Consider the following 15554-nt stretch of genomic DNA (forward strand, 5'->3'; position numbering starts at 1 on the left):
TTACTAGTATCAGTATATTAGCAAAGCATCATCACTCCATTTAAGGATAAAAGTAAACATCAATACAAGTTCTACTATTCTCTCACTTTAACCCAATGTATTATTTGCCAAAGGGACATTAAGTGAGCGATTGTGCTTCCTTATAAAGTCTTAAAGTTGCCAGAAGGGATTAATTAAATTGGTTGCATGGACCAAATTTTTGCTATTCAGCATATAGCAAAGCTTCTTCACAGCAGAAAGCCCCTGTAAGCAGTTCAAAAACATCCATAACCGATCCATTTGGAAATAAGCTGTATAGCATGGTTATAAGTACCACATTTGGGTAAATCTAGCTCCTTTACTTGCCGGTCAACTTTGAACAAGTTCGTTATGCTTACTGATTCTCACATTTCTCATTTGTTAAATGGGAATTGGACTTAATGTTTTCCTTAATTTAATGACTGGGGGCTCCTAAGGAACACCAGGTAAGTTATAAGTAAAGAAAACACCATACATTTTATCTCTGTGGACAGGCTTCTATGGACTGTGGTTTATTAGGCACAGGAGCTGGGGAAAGATTTCAGGAAGAAAAAAAGCCAATGTTTGTATATGTAAAGTAGTAGAAAATGGCATGGTGCATATAGGAAATCCATTTATTTGTAAATGGTGAGAGAGAATGGGACATGTGTAGGATCCTTCAGCAGTGGCTGGTGCATCATAGATACTTAAACATTTATGAAAATAACACAGGTGGAGGGATGGGGGGAGCATGGGAGGATACTATGCAGGAATCAGAGCCCGATCCAAATGAGCTTTATACACTGATTCTGATAGCCCAGAAACTGCCAGGGCCTCTGAAGAAGTTTATGGAGGAATTGAGGTGATAAAATTGCCTGGCATTTTGGAAATCCTCTAGCTAGTAGAGTTTTAGGGGATGAGTTGGAGGGGCCAACTTGCAGGGAAAATGAACAGTTGGGAACCCATCAGACCAATCAACCTGGCACAGACTAGAACCCTGCTGAGGGTTTGGTATTGAGGAAGGAAAGAGGTAGATTCAGGTAATATTAGAGGTGAGATCATGTGCACAATGGTGTCTTTTTCTGATGTAGGAACAGATGGGTCAGGTAAGAAAAATGTTAAGGAATCCATGGGACTTATGCCTACTTAAGAATATGGAGTGAAGGATAAGCCTTGACAATGGCACTTAGGCTTCCAAATTGAGAGGGTGAATTATTGTGCTGTCTTTTGCTGTGACAGTATGTTCTGAAGTACCACAGGGGGTTGTGAAAGAGGCTGCAGAGTGAGCCTAGCTTTCTACCTGGTAAGTGTGAGTTTCCTATGGGTTGCCCAGGGCAGGCAGCTGAGAGGTGCTTTGGTGTGTGGATCTGAAGCTGCATTTTAGCACTTGTAGCATTTAGGGGTGCTGATGTGACAGGATGAGGGAAAACTGCTTAAGGCATGTGCACAGTGAAGAGTGGAGGGTAAGGTTGTTTTATCAGGGGACAAACACAGCATTAGAGGCTACTATCTCTGAACTTTGAAAGATCTAAGACAACATCAGAAGGCTGATATATAATCTCTAGCTTATTAACCACTTTGGTATGAGTGTTAACTATAGTTGATAGCCACAGATGAACGCTCACAGCTGAGCATCGACGATAGTCGATAGCTACAGGTGAACATGCACAGAGACTTTAGCCACCAGCCGTGATAGGAAGGCGCACAGCTAAGCATCAACTAAACCAACAGCCGTGACATGACTTCTCTAATTTTTCATTTATCAAAATAAAATTGTGGACATTTAAAAATAACCTAATGAAAACATATATGTATATGTTACCTAGTCTGATTTACATTATAATTAAAGCTGCCTGTAATGTAAATCAAGATTTCAGTGCTTTAAATCTTTCCTCATCATACAGGAGCAAAATGGATTCATTGTCAATGCAAAGCACAAACTGTCATGCAGACTATGCATGCTGGCTGTGGGAAAGGTTTCGGGGCCAGTGAGCACCATACTGAAGTGGTTATAAACAAGAAAAATACAAAAAAAAAAAAAAAAAAACCACACAAAACATAAAAATCTTGCAAAATATAATTATTTCCAAATAAATATTCTTAAAAGCCATTCTGATCTTTTCCTACAACAAAATTACTGAATCATGATGTGGATACATTGGAATATAGCTAATATGTCTAATGTAATGTTGGATGAGAGCCCTTCCAAATTTATTATTCTTGAAGTCCATGAAAGAGATTGGGGTGTGTGAAAATGCATCTTCTCTTTCACTGGCACCCACAACCCCCATCCTTCAGCCCCTGACTCCTCCTTCCTAGGGTGCCCTCCCCACTCTTGCCCATTGTAGCAATCACCACATCTCTCACTTTTGGAGAAGATTCCTGTAATGCTGAGTATAGAGTTTCTAGGTTGGTATCTTCGTGTGGTACTTTTCCACAAGATTTAGTTCTTTTTAAATTTTTTTTATTTCAACATATTACAGGGATAAAAATGTTTAGGTTATGTATATGGCCTTTGCCCCACCTGAGTCAGACCTACAAGTATGTCCATCCCCCAGATGGTGAGCACTGGAACCACTAGGTGTGTATATACACGTCTCCAGCTCCACCCACTTTTCCGCCCGACACGTGATCAATTTAGTTCTGATGAATATCATCTTAGATCACCTTCTCCCTCTTGTGCGTCATGGTGGCCTTGCCACTGCTTGATCCAGTCCAGGGCTCTCTCAGAACTCTCTGGCAGCTGACCTGGTCCAGGGTCTTCTGCCGTCCTGAGACAAATCATTCCTGTGCTACTCCCCTGCTGGGGTAGATCTCACTCAGGTAGCCCATTTTCCTGTCTACACCCCTTCCACCATGTTCTCACCTCACAGGATCTTATTTCATGCCCCACACTCTTCTTGCTCCACTCACATGTCCTGGTTTCTGAGGACCTGCCTTGTTACTAGAACTGCCAATGAATACTGCCAGGAAAGGGCTTGCTGTGTAGGGCAAACCAGCAAGGTAATGGACATAATATTGGACCTCAGCTTGGATATGTATTTTCTGAAGATGATTTGGAAAAGGTCTAAAACCTCTCCCACATTTAAGCATGTATATAGAATCAAAACCCTCTAGGACTATGTGACAAAAGGCAAAAATGAAAACAAAAATGGGGGTTCATGACTGAGAAAACATTCTGGCCAATGTGGCCAATATCACCAATGTGATAATATAGACAGAATAACCCTGTCCTATTATAAATCACTTGGTGACTATATGGGTAATTTAAAATTTGAAATTGTGATAAACTACACCCAATATACTATTTACCGTCTTACCCATTGTTAGGTATATAGTACAGTAGTGTTAAGTATATTCACACTATTTCAAAGAAATTTCCAGAACTTTTTTATACCCAGTAAACATAGCTCCATTTCTCCATTCTTCCAGTCCCTGACACCACCATTTTACTTTTTGTTTCTATGAATTTGATTCTTCTAGATACTTTGTATAGTAGTTTCTTTTCTAAAGACAAAAACAAAAGTATCTCCAGCAGAGAAAATAAAGCCTCTCCTGGTTTTAGGAAGTACCTAAACACTGACTTTAAGGCCTATGATTTTCCCCACTGTATATTTTATTCATTCATTCATTCTTTCATTCAGGAAGCAATATGTTCTACAATGTGTCTAGGACTGAAAAACTTAGTGTTGAACATATGAGTTCTGTAGACATTTCTGCAGTTTTCAGAGACCAGCAGGCTATTCTGTAATTTCTTTCTTATTACCTCCTGCTCTTTGACCTGGATGGCTTCGTGCCTCCTATTTTAACCATATGTCTGGGCAACATATACCAAATATTTATAGTGAGCTACATGTAATCTTTTACAATTTTTTTCAGATTCTATGGCCCACAGTTTTATGTTTATTTGTGCTATGCTGTACCTGAAATCTATAGGTACATTAATGTATTTTTACATTATTTTTATAAATGTATTTTTATATGTAAGTTACTTAAAATCAACAAATATATATAATCAATCTCTGCATTTCTAATGCCTGGCACAGTATGGATATCTGTGTGTTGGGTAAATTTTTACTGGCTGACTGTGTGTGTGATAAGTCAGCACTGTACTTTTATTATTTTGGTTATATCATTACATAAACCATTGCATCACTTAGAAACAAAAAGATTTCATCACATGCTGGCTGAGTTATATCAGGAACTCATACCTGAGTTTCTTTGTCTAGCAAGGACTACACAGACCAATCAAGTCAAGGCTGGTTTATTGAAAATATCAAAAACCTGGATAAACTTCTAGCTAGATTAATCTAGCGGATAAAAAAAAAAAAAGAGAAAACACAAATGACCAATATAACGAATAAAGGTGGAATAACATTAAAAATCATATGGATTTAAATTTATTATCAGGAAATAAAAATCTCATCAATAAATTTGACAGCTTAAGACAAATGGATAAGTTCCATAAAGATATAGATTTTCAGAAATCATAAAACAAGAAATAGAAAACCTGCATAGCCTTCTATATTGTTTAAAAATCAAATTTAGGCCGGGCGTGGTGGCTCACGCCTGTAATCCTAGCACTTTGGAGGCCGAGGCGGGCGGATTGCTCAAGGTCAGGAGTTCGAAACCAGCCTGAGCAAGACCCCGTCTCTACCAAAAATAGAAATAAATCAATTGACCAACTAAAAATATATATACAAAAAATTAGCCGGGCATGGTGGCGCATGCCTGTAGTCCCAGCTACTCGGGAGGCTGAGGCAGTAGGATCGCTGAGCCCCGGAGATTGAGGTTGCTGTGAGCCAGGCTAATGCCACGGCACTCACTCTAGCCTGGGCAACAAAGTGAGACTCTGTCTCAAAAAAAAAATAATAAAAAAAAAAAATAAAAATCAAATTTGACAGTAACAACATTTTCTAGAGTATAGCACTCTGGGTTCAATGACCTTATTAGTTCACCTATTAAACATGTATTGGAGTCCCCCTTTCTCCATGGGAGATATATTTTAAGACTCTCAGTGCATGATTGAACCCGGAGATATATACCAAACCCCATGTATACTTTGAATTTTTTCTATATGTACATACATTTTATAAATTTTAATTTATAAATCGCACACAGTAAGATGTTAACAATAATTAACATTAAAATAGAGTAATTACAGAAATATACCAACATTATTACTGTTGTGTTCTGTGCTCATTATTATGTAAAATAAGTGTTACTTAAAAACACAGACATCGGTACCACAATAGTCAATCTGATATCTGAGATAGCAAGTCAGTGACTAATAAAAAAAGTGGCATATACAATGGGGACAGGCTGGACAAAGGGATGATTCATATCCCAGGTGGAATAGAGTATAGGGGAGAGTTGAGGCAGAGCTGTGATGCGATCAGTTGCTTTTCTTCACCAAGTGTGGTCCCTTAGATAAGGATCACCACAGAGGATAAGAAAATTGATAGAAGATAGAATAAAAGAATATACAGAGACTAAGGTATATTTTATAGTTTTATATAAAAAGGTCACATAACAGTGGGCTTACTCAGGAGACAAGGCATATCCCCATGAATGTCTAACAATATGGTTAGATTTACATAGGTTTTTATAATCACAGATATCAATTACCAGTCTTCAGGGTAACATATTTAAATATCAGGGACACAGTTACTATGGGAGACATGCAGTGGGTTGGGGTGAAAATTCTTCTCAAAGAGTTTCGATTCTATCTAGGTGAACAAATAGGTACAAAGTCTTTCAAGGGCTAATTTCTAAGTTCTAAGAAGTAGTCATCACTTAACAAAGGTATAACCAAAGATGTATAGGTATAACCAATGACCCCATATTTTTTTGATCTAGTTGTCGTGGACTTAAAGGGAGACAGTCAGGAGAGAGCAAGTCACTGATCTCTCTAAAAATGTTGTTTAGAACACAGGGGCATGTCTCTGGGCAAAGGCCACTCATTGTCTCTGGCTCCCATCCTGTGAGTCATATTTGCCCTGACTTGTCTTTTAAGGAAACAGGGAAGCTCTCAGGTTTTGAGATACCAGGAAGCCTTTCTGGAAAACATCCCTACCAGAGCCATGAGAGCCCTCCCTTGATAGCAGATTCTGACAGGTGAACCATTGAGTCCACACATTCCATCAGGGAAAAATGGTGCACCTTTCTGTTTCTGTCTTTAATACAGTAACATAGGGTATTACAATAAAATCATGTTCTTATTAGCTACATCTCATTAATTCCTCAATCATAATTTTCCAACAAATTCCCCCTTTTTATTTTTATTAGAAATGAGTTGATGCAGTTGTATGTCTATCATGGTGATGTGTTGGTCTTCTGATTTTTTTTTTTTTTTTTAATTTTTGACAATCTATAAATAAGCACAAGTAAATGATTAAAATAATGTCAAAAGTTATTATGGTAGAATTTTTATAGATTTTAAGATGAAAAAGTGGATCAGTTGACTGCAAACCAGATGAGATGCCATAAAAAATGTTATCCTTGAGAGCAAATTCAGTTTGTGACTGAGGGTATTTAATATTTTTTGTTGTAAATTTCCTATCTCTTCAGTCAGACGTTCTTGATGGAAAGATCTTTTTTAATGTTTTCTCAAGGAAATACAGTTTGATTATGTGTGTATATATATATATATGTGTGTGTATATATGTATATATATATATGGAGTAATACAAATTGAGTGATATTCCAATCACAACAGAGCCTAAGTTTCTTTCCAGACTTATGACCTGGTCTCCTAGTAAGGTATCTGTTTGTTGTAAGTCAGACAGTTAAGTAGCCAATTTGTTGTCAATTTGATTCTGAGTGGACCATAATTGATTTGTGATGCAAATTTTGAACAAATTCAGTAGTTTGAGCTGTTTGGTGTAATGCTACACCAGCCATGGCAGCAGATTCAGTGACAGCAATAATTCCCCAAATAGCTGCTATTAATAGACCAATAAATCTTTTTGTACATTTAAGAATGTGGGTAAGTAGTTCATCTAAAACAAACATTGCTGGAGTTTCCTGCCAAATTCTATTCATTTTAACAGGTAACCACAACCCTGTTCCGGCTTCAAGAATATAAAGTGTTTCTTTATGACGATTGAATTTTATAAGATCATCAATACTGCTATGATAAGAACAATTGTTACAAGTCATTAGGAAGGAAGGTTCAGCATAGATAAAATGTACAATTATGAATAAGTCAGGCAATTTTACACAAGCTGGAATATAATGAGTAGACTTTAGATAAAAATTCCACTCTCTGATGCTGTTTATATCCAATGTGCCTGTACTAATCCAGGCCTGCAAGGGTGTAAAGTAGGCAGTAATTTCCACAGTTGCTCATGATTGCTCCTCTAAAATATGAGGAGCTAGAGCATTCATATCATAATTGAGCCATGTAATATGACTTTCAATGTTAGTGTCTTTTAGAGACATCGAGGTGGCAAGTTTGTTCCAACGAAGATTTTTAGGTTTATAACATGAGGTAGGATGTCCGTGGGGACTCCAGGCTAATAGATAACCACAAGAAGGTGACCCAGTAAGAATGCGTCCCATGTGACTTTTACAATTTTTCCATTGTGCCCAGGTTTTAGGGTCAGAAATTACTACCTCCTTACAGATGAGTACATCTGTAGGTGCAAATTTAGTATGTCCAGAAGCAGAAAAAAAGGAGACAATTTAAAAGAAATAACCAGGCTTTAGTTTTATCACAGGTAGAGTTGCAGGTGACTAGTCAGATTTGAGTACCAGGTTTTAAACAATGAATACCTTCACCAATACATATGGGAGGGCCTTCTGTTTCAACTTCATATTTATTAATTATAGTGTCCTCCTTGTTGAGTTTCATTGGACCACAATAATTGTTAGGTCCTGGTAACCAATTAGAATCATTATTAAATAGTAAGAAAGGAAAGTCAGCCCAATTGACAATCTTATTTAAAGGTGAATTGGGAATATAGGCCCAGTGATTATAAGTCTGGTTATCAGACATTCTTACGGCCATGCTCACTATGCAGATCATGGCAAGACAGAGGTTTACAGATGATTTACATACAGACATCCACTTCATTATTCTGTCTGCTTCTTCATAGGTCCTCTTCAGCTGTCCACATGTCAGGATCAATGGCTGGCACGTTTTCTTGCTTCAGCACTTCCTATTCTTTATTTTCATCATTTTAAAACCCTCAACCAGGGTCTCGTACCCTTCTGGTGGTCTCCTCCATTTTTTCCCCTCCTGTTTCCACTCTGGGTTTGATTCTTCTGCTTGGAATCCAGACTATTTGTCCATCAGCTCTCAAAAGACAAGGAAAAGCCTCTCCCCCACGCCTTTGCCCATCCTTCTTTCCATTTATTCTTCTATATCATCTTTCCACCAGATAGGCTGGTGAGGGAAAGGATCTGGTGGATGGCTCCCTTTCCAATACTTCTCTACTGCTGTTAAATCATCTTTTTTATGATAACTCAAAAAAATTTAAAGTAAATAAGGCTTAATTTTTTCTATTCTAGGGGAACATATACCTCCCCTTTTTGTTTAAATAACATATTTTAAGGCTTGATGAGTATGTTTTTTACTATTTTAGGTAATATCTATTGAGTTAAATGTAGAAACTGGAATAATTTATTTTTTGGATAATGATTATCAATTGTTTCTATAAAATCAGATATATGTGATTGCCAATCCAGATTTTGCTGATGAGCCTTTTGAACTTGTGAATTATAAGGGGAATAATACTTTATTCAGGATCTTGGCCACTCAGTTGTTCTAGTCTGTTACTGTTTTTGTAGGTTATTTACCAAAATTAAAGAAAAACCTTATGTAGTCATAATTTTAAAATTAAAAACCAAACATGTTAAAGAATTAGGATAAGTATATTATGCCATTTTATTAAGAGTATATTAATATTAACCAAAATCTTTGTTTTAGTCAAAATTTCTTAATAAATTTCCTTTCATAAACTTTATCTCATCATGCATATATCACACAGCATCTATAACACTTTCCATAAAACTTTGTGTTTTGTCCTAAAATTCCTTTTTCCTACATAATGAATCATTTTAGGATAAAAAATTCTATGCAAGATCCTTTCTTTACATTATCTTTTCTTTAACCTTTCTAAATAAAACTTTAAATTCTTTGATATCTTACATATTTTTCTTTAAATAACCCATGAATTATACAAAGATATATATTTTAACAAGAATACATTCTGTTTCTTTTATATTTCTTCCTATTAATAACATCTTATTATATGGTATATCTTATATGTAGAATTACATGCATTGAGTACGACAGTGAGAATATTGTAGCCCAAGCACAGGCGGAAAGAAGACTGGCTTAAATACAGTTGTAGAACGGAATGAAGATAAAAAATGGCAAAAAACTGGAGATAATTATGCAATGAAAGAAGCAGAATTTCCACTTATAAATTCCAAGAGTTGGTTGTTCTGCCAGTTCCTTCGCTCTACATGCAAAATCAGTGACTTTTTACCCTAGGCATTTTCAATCTTTTCTCTGGAGCCACAAGTTCACTTCCACAGAAATATCAACTGGCAATTATAAAGCATCTATTGCATATCTAACACTGTCCTGTACTTATTTCTTCTATTTAAATATAAAATCAACTCCATAATTTATAAATCCTTCTTAGTGTTTACCTGAACAAAGTAGCCTGATAAAGTCAATAAATCAATTAGTTCGATGACCAAAAGTAAAAAAAGGAGTAACCAAAAAGTGCTTTCAATATGCTTCCCAAATTAGAATGAAAAGATAGAATGTACTAAGTGAAATGATATTACCACACTGTGCAATTACTAATACATTCAGATAATTTTATGAGCACCATTAAGTTTTATAACAATCCTTGTTGGAATTGCAGATCAGGTCATATAAACAATATGTAATGAACTTTGAAATAATAAAATAACATAGTAGGCCTATCAAGAGCAATAAGTATGTAAGAACAGAGGATTGGAATGGGCAGGTTCCCATTCAAAAGCTTTAGGGTTTAAAACAATTAATTAAACATGAAGCAAACAAAATATTTCCTTTCAGAATCTTTGAAGTTTCTAGTTTGCTAGTAAATTCTCGACACTTGAAATTACCCATTATTTCTAATATTTCTTTTCTGTTCAAAATAGGCATACATCCACATTCACACAAATATAATTCCTTAGTCTGTAAATATACTACAACTATAGTTCAAGTTAACCATGATGTATTTGTATATCTGATTCAATATAAATAAAACATATGCTTATTTCTGTTTCACTGGCCCGGCAGGTTGCATGTTGAAAGAAAACTGTAGGATAGAATGTAACATCTAGTCATTCTGTGTTCAGAAATGTATGGCTTTCATTAAGTGCAAAATCTTTATTATAAGCACTACAGTAACAATGTAATTACAAACATAATGAAAAAAATCTTTGAGAAACTTACTCTTTAAAGTACAGCCACTGATAAAATGGATCACAAATTAGGTCTTTGTATTGTGTAGCCCCACAGTACATTTTTACAATCGATTTCCATTAACTTTGAGTAACATGGGATAGGTTAATGTTGGTGGCATAATAACACTTTATTCAATCTACAACATGTTGGAAACAGTAAAAACATTTTTAATTTAATGAAACAAATTAAGTTTACATGTAATCTAAAAATATTCCAAATTATATTCTATTTTATTATCGTAACGTGCAGTAGTAAAACAAGTTATTTTTAATATTATAATTTTTACATTCTGATTATAATGAGAAGAACATTAGTTTGTATAGTTACATCATATATCACTTAAAATACTGTTTATTATAAGAAAAATCCTTAGTACCTATCCATTTCATAAATCTTACATTTCAGTGTTTTTAATTTTCCATGGAAAAGTACATGAATAATGCCTGCTTAATACAGAAACACTTCTAATAAATGTGATGTAGCTATCATTAAACACACATTCACATACACGCTAAGAATGAAGGCATGCTAATTACGGTATTTAAAGTTGAATAATATCAGTACTTGCTTGCCAAAAATAGCAAAAATTTATACTTTATTACATTTTCACCCCACACGGACCAGAAAGTATATTTTACATGTTATTATAACTCTCACAAAATCTCTCTCTTTTTTAAAGCTGACATACAATTAAATCAACTAAATATTTTAACTGGGTCATTCTCTATAATCAACAACCTGGTTTAAAGAAATGAGTGAATGTGTTAGTGCATTATTGTATTGCACAGTGAGCCCTCTGATATATGTTTAGACTTGATTCTAGATTAATTGCATTCTGAAATTTATTAAAGTATTTTAAGTATCAATTGTTCATTGTTCTCTAAGGTATATCTTTTGCATAAATATTTTTTCATATATTTGTAAGGTTTCTATTCCTTAAATTTTTGTGATGATGAGCAATGTTTGAGAAAATATTGGAGCATTATTTTCAGTGTAAGTTCTCCCATGTCCGATAAGATCTGTTATAACTAATGGTATTGTCAGCAGTCTACATTATTGGTTTTGCTTTAAGTATAAGTACTGTTGTGCATTTTAAGGCTAATCCTTTGGTAAAGCACTTACATACTCATTACATTTATCTCACTTTTATCTAGTCTGATTTCTTTGATGTAGAATAAGATGTAAACAGTTATTAAAGACTATGTCACAATTTTCACATTCATAGAATTTTTCTCTGATATGAATTCTTTTATGTAGATTAATGTGTGAGCACTGGGAAAATGCTTTGCCACATTCCTCACATGTGTATGGTTTCTCTCCTGTATGGATTCATTTATGTTGAGTGAGGTCTCTGAACGGGATAATGGCTTTGCCACATTCTACACATTTTTAGAGTTTCTCTTCAGTATGAATTCTTTTATGTCGAGTAAGGTGTGTGCACAGAGTAAAGGCCTTGCCACATTCTTCACATTTGTAGGGTTTCTCTCCTGTATGAATTCCTTTATGTCGAGTAAGGTGTGTGACCTGGGTAAAGGCTTTACCACATTCCTCACATTTGTAGGGTTTCTCTCCTGTATGAATTCTTTTATGTCGAGTAAGGTGTGTGACCTGGGTAAAAGCTTTGCCACATTCTTCACATTCGTATGGTTTCTCTCCTATATGAATTCTTTTATGTACAATAAGGCTTGTACACCAGGTAAACGATTTGCCACATTCTTCACATTTGTAAGGTTTCTCTCCAGTATGGATTCTTTTATGTTGACTAAGGATTGAGAACTGGATAAAGGCTTTGTCACATTCTTCACATTTGTAGGGTTTCTCTCCAGTATGGATTCTTTTATGTTGAGTAAGGTGTATGGACTGGGTAAAGGCTTTACCACATTCTTCACATTTGTAGGGTTTCTCTCCAGTGTGAATTCTCCTATGTATAATAAGGTTTGAGCAACAGTTAAAGGGTTTTCCACATTCTTCACACTTGTAGGATTTCTGTGTGGTATGAATTTTTCTATGTCCAGAAACATTAGAGCTGTGGTTAAATGTTTTGCTACATTCTTTAAGTTTGAAACTTTTCTCTCCAGTATGTCTTGTCTTGTGTCTATTTAGATTTGATGATTTTCTAAAGACTTTTATACATTTGTCACTTTTGAAGATTTTTCTCCGGCAAGTTGACAAACATTGGGTAAGACCATCAGAACATACTTTCTGCTTCTTACACTCACCCACACACTCCCCATCTCTTCTTAAGTATATATTTTCAAGGTCACAGCTTCCATATAGTCTCGTTATTGATTTCTGAAAGGAGTCTTTTGTGCCCTGCTCTGGTAATAATTCTTTGGTGCAATAGTGGGATAGTTCTGAAAGAAATGAAAATAACAAAGTATCTCACTAACCAGACTCAGGTGAATATACTTCAAAATTTGAATATATAAAACTATACAAAGCACATTAGCAAGAAAGCACAATAGAATAGCATGGTCTTAGATGTATGACCTTAAAAATATACTTGCAACCATGATTTTTTTAGAAATCATAATTGGTAATAGTTCATAGCACCCCAACTGAGAAAAACCCCAAGAACTACAGGAAGGGGAAGGAAACTTTGTTGCATTTACCCACCAAAGCCCTTGCTCATGCTGATACTAAGTTATCACTTTAGTAGTAAAATCCCATCTCCTGGATTCCCTTTCAAAAGAGAATGAAACTATGGGCACATGTCCACACATGTGCTTTTTATGGCCTTTCCAAAGGCTGGTTTCCACCTCCCTTGACAACTACATAACTCTCTGAGTAAAATATGCACATATTAAGAATAAAATTCTGCATTATCATAATGATCGTACAAAATATTTAATTATGCTATAAAATTTGAAAGGCAAAATAAATAAAAGATCATTGCCATGTGTTAATTTCTATACAATATAAAAAGACATAATTATTGACATCGATATCATAAAGGTGAGGGCAGATGTAAAGATTAAGAATTTTTATATGCAACTGAAGTAGTTATTCATTTAACATAAGTTGCAAGTTCAAAAGGTTTTATATAGTTCTCACAGTGAACATCAGAAAAAAAGGTTTATAGAGAAAAAAGAAAGCTAGGCAAAGAAACAAAATATGTCACTAAAAATCAGTGAGGCACAATGCAGGACAGAAGGAGAGGAAAGAAAGAAAAGACAGTGAAAAAAGTTATATAAAATAATTAACATAAGAGAAATTGTGAGTCCTTCCTTTGAGAAAATTATGGAAATATTTATGTACTACTGTTTCTAGTCAGAAGGCACAGTTAAGTAAAGAGTTAAAAAAAATCCAACTATATTCTATCTAAAGTGACTTGACTTCATACCTGGTGAGAACAATAGTCTACAACTGGCAGGATATAGCAAGATATATCAGAAAAACATATAGCATCAAAGAGCAGTGGAGTTCAAAATTATATTAGGCACATTATTTTAAAGTGAAAAACATTATAATTTTTAAAATATACTTTAAGTCAAGACTCTCACAAGAGACAAAAAGGGCAATAAATATAAAAAGTGGTCATTCACGGAGGGCCTTGAAAATAATACATTTATATAATATCTATCTTTATCTCACATCAAGGTTCTCAAATATATTTTTAAAAAGCATTGACAGAAATGAAGCAAGAAATGGACATCAAAATAATATGATACTTTGATATTCTATTCCACTTTCAATAATAATAAAACCAGTCAAATTATTAATAAGAAAACAAAAGATTTGAAAACACTACATAGCAGTTAGATCTAACAGATATATTGGAAACACTCTACAGAATAATAGTAGAATACACAATCTCCTTGATAGCTCATAAAACGTTCTTCCTAAAAAACTACCTGTTCAGCCACAAGTCTTAACCAATTTTAGAAAATTGAAATTTTACTAACTTTAATTTTTGACTAGAATGGAATGAAACTGAAAATAAATAATAGAAGAAACACAGAAAAATTCACAAATATAGGAAAATAAACAACACGCTCTTGAATACGTTCTTCTTCAAGGGAAGAAGACCTAATGTTGTGAAGATGTCCTTGCAATTATGAATTGTGCTGCTATAAACATTCGAGTGCAGGTGTATTTTTTGTAGAGTGTCACTGGATGATTTGGGTAGATACCCAGCAATGGGATTGCTGGATCAAATGGTAGATTCACTTGTATCACTTTAAGGTATCTCCATATTGCTTTCCACAGAGGTTGAACTAGTTTGCAGTCCCACCAGCAGTGTAGGAGTGTTCCTCTCTCTCCGCAACCACACCAGCATTTATTGTTTGGAGATTTTTTGATAAAGGCCATTCTCACTGGGGTTAAGTGATATCTCATTGTGGTTTTGATTTGCATTTCCCTGATGATTAGAGATGTTGAGCATTTCTTCATATGTTTGTTGGCCATTCTTCTGTCTTCTTTAGAAAAATTTCTGTTCAAGTCCTTTGCCCACTTTTTAATGGGGTTATTTGATTTTTTCTTCCTAATTTTCGTGAGTTCTAAGTATATTCTAGTTATCAGTCCCTTATCGGATGCATAGGATGCAAAAATTTTCTCCCATTCTGTAGGTTGTCTGTTTACTTTCATGACTATTTCTTTGGCTGTGCAGAAGCTTTGTAGTTTGATCATGTCCATTTATTTATTTTTGTTGCTGCTGTGATTGCCTTTGGGGACTTCTTCATAAACTCTTTGCCCAGGCCAATGTCTAGGAGAGTGTTTCCAACTTTTTCCTCTAGAGTTCTATAAGTTTCATACCTTAGATTTAAGTCTGTTATCCAGCATGAGTTGGTTTTTGTGAGAGGTGAAAGGTGTGGGTCCTGTTTTAGTCTTCTACAGGTGGCTATTCAGTTTTCCCAGCACCATTTATTGAAGAGGGATTCGTATCCCCAGCATATGTTTTTGTCTGCTTTGTCAAAGATTAGATGGCTATATGAGGATGGTTTTATATCAGGATTCTCACATCTGTTCCACTGGTCAATATTCCTGTTTTTGTGCCAATACCATATTGTTTTAATTATTACAGCTTTGTAGTATAGTTTGATATCTGGCATATTAATGCCTCCCATTTTGTTTTTGTTGCCTAGAATTGCTCTTGATATTC

At 34.9% G+C, this 15554-nt stretch overlaps 1 pseudogene; it reads right to left on the bottom strand.

The window, feature by feature from the left end:
* The window catches only part of LOC142866374 (uncharacterized), a 31676-nt pseudogene extending 18591 nt beyond the window's left edge, over positions 1-13085 (bottom strand).
* Between the last annotated feature and the right edge of the window lie 2469 nt (positions 13086-15554).

This window comes from Microcebus murinus, unplaced genomic scaffold, assembly GCF_040939455.1.
Source record: "Microcebus murinus isolate Inina unplaced genomic scaffold, M.murinus_Inina_mat1.0 scaf004_hap2_Mmur4.0, whole genome shotgun sequence".
Classification (NCBI taxonomy): Eukaryota; Metazoa; Chordata; class Mammalia; order Primates; family Cheirogaleidae; genus Microcebus; species Microcebus murinus.